Source organism: Leptonychotes weddellii, chromosome 6 (genome assembly GCF_054177405.1).
Source record: "Leptonychotes weddellii isolate Sample4059 chromosome 6, ASM5417740v2, whole genome shotgun sequence".
NCBI classification, from domain to species: domain Eukaryota; kingdom Metazoa; phylum Chordata; class Mammalia; order Carnivora; family Phocidae; genus Leptonychotes; species Leptonychotes weddellii.
Genome location: NC_138374.1, coordinates 87,573,737 through 87,584,138, shown reverse-complemented (window position 1 = coordinate 87,584,138; position 10,402 = coordinate 87,573,737). Strand labels below are relative to the sequence as shown.

General features: G+C 38.1%; 1 protein-coding gene across 8 annotated transcripts in view; it reads left to right on the top strand.

The window, feature by feature from the left end:
• The window catches only part of NME7 (NME/NM23 family member 7), a 250,753-nt gene that overhangs the window by 25,943 nt on the left and 214,408 nt on the right, over positions 1–10,402 (top strand). Inside the window, exon 1 of one of the 8 annotated variants that reach the window (XM_081824560.1) lies at positions 5,325–5,343. The exons of the other annotated variants lie outside the window; for them this stretch is intronic. The gene's annotated coding sequence lies outside the window, so the exon portion shown is untranslated. Of the gene's footprint in view, positions 1–5,324; positions 5,344–10,402 lie in introns of those variants that run through there. 8 annotated transcript variants of the gene reach the window in all.

Sequence of the window (10,402 nt, the reverse complement as noted above, 5' to 3'; positions counted from 1 at the left end):
CAGGGGTACAGGTCTGTGATTCATCAGTCTTACACAATTCACAGCACTCACCATAGCACATACCCTCCCCAATGTCCATCACCCAGCACCCCATCCCTCCTACCCCCCACCACTCCAGCAACCCTCAGTTTGTTTCCTGAGATTAAGAGTCTCTTATGGTTTGTTTCCCTCTCTGGTTTCATCTTGTTTCATCTTTTTCCTCCCTTCCCCTATGATCCTCTGTCTTGTTTCTCAAATTCCTCATATCAGTGAGATCAAATGATACTTGTCTTTCTCAGATTGTAAGCCAGTGGTATTAAATACATTCATAATGTTGTACAACCGTCACCACCATCCATCTCCAGAACCTTTCATCTTGTAACACTGAAACTCTGTAACCAACAGAGAGTAACTCAGGTTTCCCTCTCTCCCAGCCCCTGGCAACCCCCTTCTACTTTCTGTTTCTATGATGCTGGGTACCTCATATAAATGTAATCATATAGTATTTCTCCTTTTGTGACTGGATTATTTTACTTATGTTCTCAAGGCTCATCCATGTTGTGGCATGTGTCAGAATTTCCTTCCTTTTTAAGGCTGAATAATATTCCATTGTATGTATGGACTATATTTTTTTACCCTTTCGTTCATTAAGCAACACTTGGGTTGCTTCTACATTTTAGCTATTGTGAATAATGCTGCTATGAACATGGATATATAAATATCTTTTTAAGATCCTGCTTTTAATTCTTTTGGTCTGTTTTTGAAGAAAAAAGGTAACACTGTTTAGCAGTGAATTTTTGTAGGAAACAAAGGTGGAGAGGAGGTATTAATACTTAACCTCCAAGCTATCTTGATTTCGCATTGTTAGAAAAAACTATCCCTCCCTCCCTCATAAGTGGGTGCTTAATTATAATTTATATACTAATATGTTGCATATATTGTAAACAATACACAATAATAAAAACTTTCATAGTTCAGATAAAAAATAGAAATGGAAATGTTGATGTTTTCTTTCCATCTGCCAATGGGATCTTAGAGACTATTTGATACAGAAATATAGAGACTATTGGTATAGAGAAAGGCATTCTTGTCAGCCTTGAACTTAAGTCCTGGTTTTGGCACTTAATGTGGTTACTTAACCACTCTGCACCCCAGTTACAACCTCGTATAAGGATTAAATACAATAATATATGTGAATAACTTATTATAGTGCTTGGTATGTGATAAGGGCCCAGTAAATGTTAACTGCTATAATAATAATATTGATCATAAATTGGAGTTATGTTATTGTTATGATAATGATGATGATGATGTTTTTTGGAAGATATTTTTCCTTTGGGAGTTTTTCATAAAATTGCTAGCTTTTATCTATCCTAATTTTTTTTTTTGATTCTTAAATAATCAATTCGGTTTTCTTGCTCAAATTCTAGTCCCACAACCCCAAATGATTACTGTAATATTTAGAAGTTCTGCCTTCACTTCTAAATCTACAGGCCTAAATGTAATCTCATCATTTTTACCCTTGAAAAGATTCTGATCTCCCATTCACTTTGGCTTGAAACTTAGAAAATATCTTTGATTGATCTCTATTCCCATATCTTTTCCTTTCCTTCACTGACTTAATTACTCCTTACTTAGAAATGTCTTATATCCATCATTTCCTCTTCATTCTTACTGTTACCCTTTTTAGGCCTGAATTAAAACATTTGGGTGGTCTCCTAATTGGTCTCCCTGATTTAGACTCTTTCTGCTCTTATCTAATCATCCATCCATCCAACCATTATATTGGAAAACATTTATTGAACACCTACTTTTACCAGATAATTGTTTAGGTCCCAGCAATACAGTCCCTCCCTTAAGAGCCCATATTCCTGTTAAGATGAATATTATTTAAACATTAGCTTCATGATCATATTTCTCTACTCAGTTTGCTCACGGGCATGGTGATTCACTATTTTCATTTTGACTTTAGAATTTGAACATACTGCTTATGTTTATGTGCCCTCTTTCTGTGTCCTCTTGGACGCTCCATCCTCCTGGGTTTCCAAGAACACTCATCTGTATTCCCAGGTGTGCACTCTTGTGGCTGTCGTCATGATATTTGTATGGACTACTCTTCAAATGCCTATAGTTTTGAATTATAAAAATTGAATTATTTTTTATTATATTTTTTCTGTAGTTTCATGTGTACTGGTATTTATTTGTCAATTAGAATGATTGCAAAGCACTCAACGATCTGGATCATGATTTTGTATATGCCCGTTTCCCTTACCCAGGACCTAGGGCTTAGTCGAGAAGGGTGCTTATTCTATCCCTCTGTCAATTCAGTCTGTATAGAGCCTTCTGAAGATCATCCCATTGAAAGGAACCCATACTATCAGCATATTTTATATGCCTTTTGATAGAAAAATCTGATGTTCAACTTTCAGGAATAATCAGACAAGAAGAGTCAGGTGTAGTGCCTGGTGCCATATCTCTTTCCCCTCCGCACAGGGTTGTTTGTAGGAGTTGAGGGTGGGTACCTCAGTTGTCATCCAAAAGGCATGGGCCTTGTAGGAGCTTAGAAAGTACTATTTTGTTTATTGATTAATTAAGCTTGTGCTAATCATTGATTAATTAAACTGAATGCAAAAACTGTATGTGACTTGGCTGATACATGTTAAAAAAACTTGTACGTGTTAGGTGACAAGCAATGAATAATCACCTAAATTAATAGATATGCAAGGTAAAGTTTTTAAGAGGTAGAAGCAAAGTAGTAAGATATAAAAATACATATACAATGGAATCTTTTGTAATCTTGCAATAAATAACATAAAATAGCCATGTAAATACCTGGCTCAAGTATGCTGTAGTAGGTACTGAAACAGTTTTCAAAAGGAATTGATTATTCTGTGAGTCTAATATTGAAACATTGATTAGGTATTGGCTGAGTGCCAACTTGTAGAAGGCACTGGGGTAGGCGCTTTGAGGGATATAAGGATGGATGATGCCCTCATTTTTGTCCTCAGGAAGTTACATTATAGTAGAAAAATAAGATGTGTATGTAAACAACTATACATATGCTTCCTAAGGCTCAGATAAAGTGCAAAGGGATTTCAAAATGCTGAAAAATATCTTTCACCTGGGAGGCTCGTGGAGAATGTTATTGAGCAGGTGGAATTTGAATTGTGTCTTTGACAAGAAAATGTGAGAAGATTTTGAAGGAACTGAGAGAGGGTGTTCAAAGTTTTATGAGAAGTATCATAAATAACAAAATATATGGCACATATCATTGATTCAGGTCTGTAGTGTATTTAAGTGTTTATGTAAGCAATATTCAGAATTGAAGTGTGATCCTGTTTTGGTTTGTCCCTGGAAAAACTAAATAGGCCAGTTATTTACATACTATCATTATAGAATATATCTGTACTCATCTTTACTCATCTTCCAAAAGGAGCCAGCCAGTTTATCTTAAGATGTGATGGTGGGTAAGAACTGGTTCTCTGAGTCCCACACCCCTCCCCCCACCTCTGTAAATAACAGTTTGTGCTTGGCTATTGACCCACACTTGCTATGTAACTCAAAAGAAAAAGGAAGTTACAGCTCTGTAGTTCAATGACAAGGAGTGTAGCTAGTTAGAAGACCCACCATTTTCCTGAGTGGATGGGCTTTTATTTTGGCAAACCTGTGTGTGATAGATTTTCTTCTCTCTCTCTTTTTTTTTTTTTTATAGCTTTTGCTCAATAAACAGGATTCAGTTGAAGACATTTTAATTTATGTCAGTGTTACATACTTTACAATTTGGAAGAGTAGAGAAGAGGATGAAGGTAGAAGGACTACAATAAGCTGAAATGTGCAAACGGTTTTACACTGCTAAGATCTTAAACATTTCCATGTATTAATTGGTAAACCAAAGTACCATGGAGGTTGTTCACTGCTGTCCAGTCATGAGTAGAACTAATATTTTACAACTTTGGCCAAAATTTCCTAGTTCTTCATAGTCCACTAAATGATTTTTTAAAATAGTAATGAGAATCCTTTGTTAAACTTGTATTGATTTGTAAAGATGGCCGACTTGTGAGATGCTGTAGGAAAGGAGGGAAGCCGCCAAGGTTCACTTCCCATCTTGGGCAAGTAAGAAAATGTAAGGAGAAATACACTAACAAAGCTTGCGGCAAGTCTGATTGTTTTTTAATTCACCTAGTATGTCACTGCTTGATGGAAGAGAGAAAAACGATGTGGCATTGAGTTATGATCTCATAGATTCAAATAATATATAGAGATAAATATTAAAGACTTTGAACACATTTGAAACTTGATGTTTAGCTATGGAACTGGTTCTATAGAAGTGTTCTCGCTGGCTAGAATAGAGCTGCTTAATTCTGGCGAAGTGACGCATGGCCCTTTCACTGGACTCTGTTTTAGATCAGTGATTCAGAATCAGTGCTTCCCTCTTGCTTCATCTTTCTGTGATGATTTTAAGGGGTGTGACTCCTCGTTCAACACAGTCCTGGCCCAGTAGCAGCACCAGTGCTGTCTCCTTACAACCTCACTGAGCTGTAGACTTGCACTTTCCCTGCCCTTGAAGCTGCTACTCTCCTCAGTGCAAGGATGGGTCAGTAGCCAGGGTGAACTAAAATATCCCTCAAAAATGATTTCCTCCAGTTCTTTGAATATATAGTTGTTCCCCTTTATAGTCAGTTCTTAAGTTAGCACATTTATTTTAGTGACTGATATGTTGCTTAGTTCTAATAGGGAAAAACGTTTTTTTTTGAGGGTGCTCAGTCTGAGTGTGGAGGGAGAGGGTGGGGAGTTACATGGTGTCTTTCAGAGGTTTTTGATCTTATTTGTAGGTCATGAAGTCAGTCCAGCATGTTTAAAAAAAAAAGTAGAATAGAAAATAATCTTAGTCCACAGCACACAGTAAGGATAAATATTGCTGTGTGAAATTTGTCAGTAATATATCTACAGGTATGAATGTATTGGGTCATGATGTGAGGTTATAACTGTGAGTGATAATTCAAAGTTTGGAAGCCACTGTTATAATGGAGTTTTAAACATATGGAAAAGAAATGATATTAAAATAAGAAGTAGCTGTTCCTAAATTATATGTACTTTCTGTGATTAAAAAAAAAAACTTTAATAACTAGGAGTCTTTTCTGAATTAGATTCTTAGCTGCTTCAACAGTCTTATTCATTCAACTTTGTAAACACTTCCACTCCTGTCCTCCTATCCTCAATATAGGGTTGACCCTTGAACAACTTGGATTTGAACTGCCCAGATCCACTTACGCACTTTTTGTTTGTTTATAAGAGTTGGCAGGAAAAGCGACAAGGCATTTATTTACAACAGCCTGCCCCAAGCTCCACAGGACTAAATCGAAGGTGACTATTGCAGAGGTCATGCCTGCTGTCCTCTGAGTACCCAGGAAAGCTTGCTCGCTATCAGCAGCCCCTGGGCTACAGGTCACCCCATGTACTGTTGGGGGGCGGTTGGGGTGATGTCCAGTGCTGGGGCCTGGTGGGAGGAGCCTGGACTGAAGAGGAGGAACATGTCCAGAAGGCAAGGAGGGCCCTGTGCATGGAGCCCCATACTCCTGGCTCTCGAATCTCCCCCTAACCCCCACCATGTCTTCTGGTGCCAGGTCCAGGGCTGTGCAGGGGTGGCCTGGGGCCTCGGCCCCTTACTGCTGGGCACAAACTACTCCCTTGGTGGCACCCTGGTCCTGTGGCCTCGCACAGCTGCCAAAAGCCGTGGGCCGGTGCTACGCCTCCAGGCAGATGGGCCAGCGGTACTACACCTCCAGTAATACTGCCCATGGCCCCCAACGCCGCCCCTAATGAGCAGAGGCCACCAGGCTGCCGGATGGCACCACCACTGGGAGCCAGGGCCATCACTGCTGCCCCTGTCCAGCCCAGTCCACCTATGTTAAAAGGTGAAGGATGGTCAGTAATGGATCCTCCAGACTGAGCAGGCCCTTTAATACTGCAAAAACGAAGCAAGCCTCTCCATACCATTAGGGATAGCATTTTATTCAGGGTAATTTGCTGCCGGGGGATTGGGCAGTTGGACAGAGGGATAACCCAGGACACTAGGCAGCTGTTTGCTGCCCCTACTCTCTACCCCTATTCAGACCTCAATCCCCAAGTTTTAGGGAGCAAGGGGCATGGTGGTGAGGCCACGGGGTGGTTGTCTTCAAGTGGTGCCATCTGTGTGCCGGGGGGAGAACAAGATGGAAGGCCAAAGATGGAGTCAGTGTTGTTAGCACTCCTACAGCCTTTAAGCAGATTTTTCTCAGTAAATATAGGTACAGTACTGTATTTTCCTTATGATTTTTAAAATAACTTTTTTCTAGCTTAGTCTCTTGTAGGAATACACTACTTCATACATATAACGTATGAAATATGTGTTGACTGCTTATGTTATTAGGAAGGCTTTCAGCCAACAGTAGGTTACTAGTAGTTTCACTGGAATGAAAAATTCTTCCTCTACCCTTAGAGGTCTTCCAGCTGGACTAAGAATTAAATTTACATGAGACAGTAATGAGAAAAAAAAAAGGAAGTTGTATATGTGCATAGAGACCCAATAATGAAATCGAGATCTAAATAAATGACCCAAAGGGGTAGTTTTTATATTCTTTAGACAAAGAGACAATAAATTTGTGAGGAATTGGCAGGATAAGGAAAATGGATGTTTGGGAGCTTTAATTAGTAAGGAATTCTAAGGGGGAATTTGGGCTGAGGTAATAAATTAGAAAAAAAGTAACAAGGTTTGTTTCTATAGCTTTGTCAGTTTTAAAGTTTCTGTATCTGGTGATAAGGATGTCTTCTTAGTACAGGGAGGGTATCTTTCATATGGGAGTTTTATTTTATGTTTTGGGGAGGGGGCTCTGAGTGTCCTGACACTCACTGTCTGTTTCCCAAGTGGCTTAAATTCAAAATAATCAGTATGCCATTGTGACACATTTTAGACAGCCTGCCCTTGGCTCCTTTAGGAGTCAAAAGTTATGCTCAATTTTTGGATTGAGCATGGTTGGGTGCCCTAACCCCTAAGTTGTTTAAGAGTCAACTATACAATTTGACCCTTTGATGACTATCAGTTAATATTTATATCTTAACAATGTCCCTTTGGAGTTCTATAATTGTAAAATACGCAAGCAGCAGCCGTTTAAAATTTCATTGTTTACAACTTGAGAAACTAGAAATACAGTACTGTTTCAGATATATTGGTATATAATGTCCTCTGGTTTTTAAAAATACATTTCTTTGAGAAACTAAAGTTTCTTGGGATGATTTCTTGAGTTATTGTTTTGGGGCAGAAGAATCCAGAGTACTGTTTTTCAAGATGCATTCCTGGAAAGCTGTTAGTTATAAAACACAGAATTCTATAACCAGCAAAAATACCCTTCAGAATAATGGAGGTGAAATAAGACATTTCCAGACAGATGTCTAACATCTGCTAGGTCTTTGAATACGTAATACCACGTCATTACTGTTACCGCTGCAGTTTTTTCTCTTTTAGGCATGCTTTTCTATTCTGTGAACTGATTTTTATTCCCTAGAAATCTGATATTGACTCTGTGTAACTCCTTTTCCTGATCTCTTGCAACATGTCTTTTTTTGTTTTTTTTTAAAAATTGAGGTATAGTTGACACACAATGTTGCATTAGTTTCAGGTGTACAACATAGTGATTCAAGAAGTCTATACATTATGCTATGCTCACCACACATTTAGCTACCATCTGTCACTATACAGTGCTATTATAATACCATTGGCTATATTCCCTATGCTGTACATTTTATCCTTATTTATTACTTGCATATTTCATAACTGGAAGCCTGTATCTCCCACTCCCCTTCCCATTTTGCCCATCCTCCTTCCCACCCTTTCCCCTTCGGCAACCATCAGTTTGTTCTCAGTATGGGTCAGTTTCTGCTTTTTGTTTGTTTTTCATTTGTCTTTTAGGTTCTACATAAAAGTGAAGTCATGTGGTCTTTCTCTGACTTATTTCACTTAGCATTATACCCTCTAGGTCCATCTGTATTGTCAAGATCTCTCTCTCTGTCTTTTTTTTTTTTGGTGACTGGGTGACATTCCATTCCATTGTGTGTGTGTGTGTGTGTGTATAGCTCACATCTTCTTTATTCATCTACTGATGGACACTATATATATTGATGGACTATATATATCTACATATATATAGGCATATATATATATCATATCTTCTTTATCTGTTCATCTATTGATGGACACTTGGCTATTGTAAATAATGCTGCAGTAAACAAAAGGGTGCATATATCTTTTCAGGTTAGTGTTTTCATTTTCTTTGGGTAAATACCCATTAGTGGAATTATATGGTAATTCTATTTTTAATTTTTTGAGGAACCTCCACGCTGCTTCCCACAGTGGCTGCACCAATTTACATTCCCACCAACAGTGCAGGAGTGGTCCTTTTTCTCCACATCCTCCCCCACACTTGTTATTTTTTGTCTTTTTGATTCTAGCCATTCTAGCAGGCAAAAGGTGGTATTCATTATGATTTTGATTTACATTTCCCTGAGGATTAGTGATGTTGAACATCTTTTCATGTGTCTGTTGGCCATCTGTATGGAAAAATGTCTATTCAGGCCCTCTGCCCATTTTTAATTGGATTATTTGGGGGGCTTTTGGTGTTGAGTTGAATAAATTCTTCATGTATTTTGGGTATTAACCTCTTATTGAATAAATCATTTGCAAATATCTTCTCCCATTCAGCAGGTTGCTTTTTCATTTTGTTGATGGTTTCCTTTGCTGTGCAAAAGCTTTTTATTTTGGTGTAGTCCCAATAGTTCATTTTTGCTTTTGTTTCCCTTGCCTGAGGAGACATATCTAGAAAAATGTTGCTAAGGATGATGTCAAAGATATTTTCTACATTTTCTTCTAGGAGTTTTATGGTTTCATGACTCACTTATAGGTCTTGAATCTATTTGGAGTTTATTTTAGTGTACAGTGTCAGAAAGCGGTCCAGTTTCATTCTTTCGCAAGTGGCTGTCCAGGTTTCCCAGCACCATTTATTGAAGAGACTCTCTTTCCCCTATTACATGTTCTTTCCTCATTTGTCATAGATTAATTGACCATATAATCATGGCTTTATTTCTGGGCTCTCATTCTGTTCCATTGATCTATGTGTCTGTTTTTGTGCCAGTACCATACTGTTCTGATTACTATAGCTTGTAGTATAGCTTGAAATCTGGGATTGTGATACCTCTAGCTCTGTTCTTTTTCAAGATTACTTTGGCTCTTATAATACGTGTTAAGTGCTACTGCCAGAAACACATACAAAGTGCTTCAGTAACCTGTCAGAGCCCTCTACAACTCTAGAATGAGTCCTATTCTTTCTAGGATTGAGGCCCAACTAGTTTTCCATTGTTGATAATCTCTAATTTCTTTGCACTATCTGCTTTTGTGCTCAGATGAACCTTGTAGACAGACGACCTTTCTCAATGTCTTCCATCTATGTTGCTCTTTTGATTGATCCAGAACTCTTGATGTTTTTCTTGATTCAATGCTTTTGATGCCTGGAAATGAGTACTGATTTTTAGCATCAGACCTTTTTTGAATCCCAACTCTGGCCCTGACTAGGTGTTTGATCTTTGTAATCCCCGGAGAATTAACCTTAGGCCCTCTGAACCTATTTACCATTGGTGAAATTGGGAGGGGGAACTTCCATGGCAGGTGTGTGGTAAGAATCAACTGAGATGAGGTTCTAAATATGCCTCACATACTGTTAGCTTATCTCACCTTCCCTCCCTACCTGCTTAATTCAGTATTTGGTTCTAACTGTTCTGAGAAGTAAATAAGATTTGTAAAGGTTAGTTAAAATAATAGCATTTTAGAAGTTCAATGTGCTATCCATTGCGCCACGGAGCCACCTAAAATAATAGCATTTTAGAGAAAACTGAACGAGTCATAAGTGTAAGCAATCAAATGTAAACAGTGGATCCTACTGATTCGTGCAGGCTAATGATAGTTTGGTATCCTAAAAAAAAAAAAAAAAAAGGCACTGCCTGCCTTCTTTTCTTTATTCTTTCCTTTCTTCCTTCCTTTTCTTTTCTCTGTCTTTTTAAACATTCTATATGTTTAGTACTTAAAGGTGATGATGTTTGTGTCACTATATGCTGAGTTTACACCTTATCTTAACTTTCCTATACTCTCTTGAGGCCGTACCAGAATACATGGTCCCTGGAAGAATAAGGGACTTTTCCCTGTTAAGTGGCTTCATTACATTGGACATATCTAAAATGTAATGAAGATAATTTTATACTATTATCATGTATTATTCAGAAATATTCATCTTCACTTAACTTGCACACAAATGCACATATACACACAAACTCATCCTTCACCCCAAGCGCTTGTGAATTGGGTGGAATACTTTTCCATCCATGGTAATATTTTGTTTCT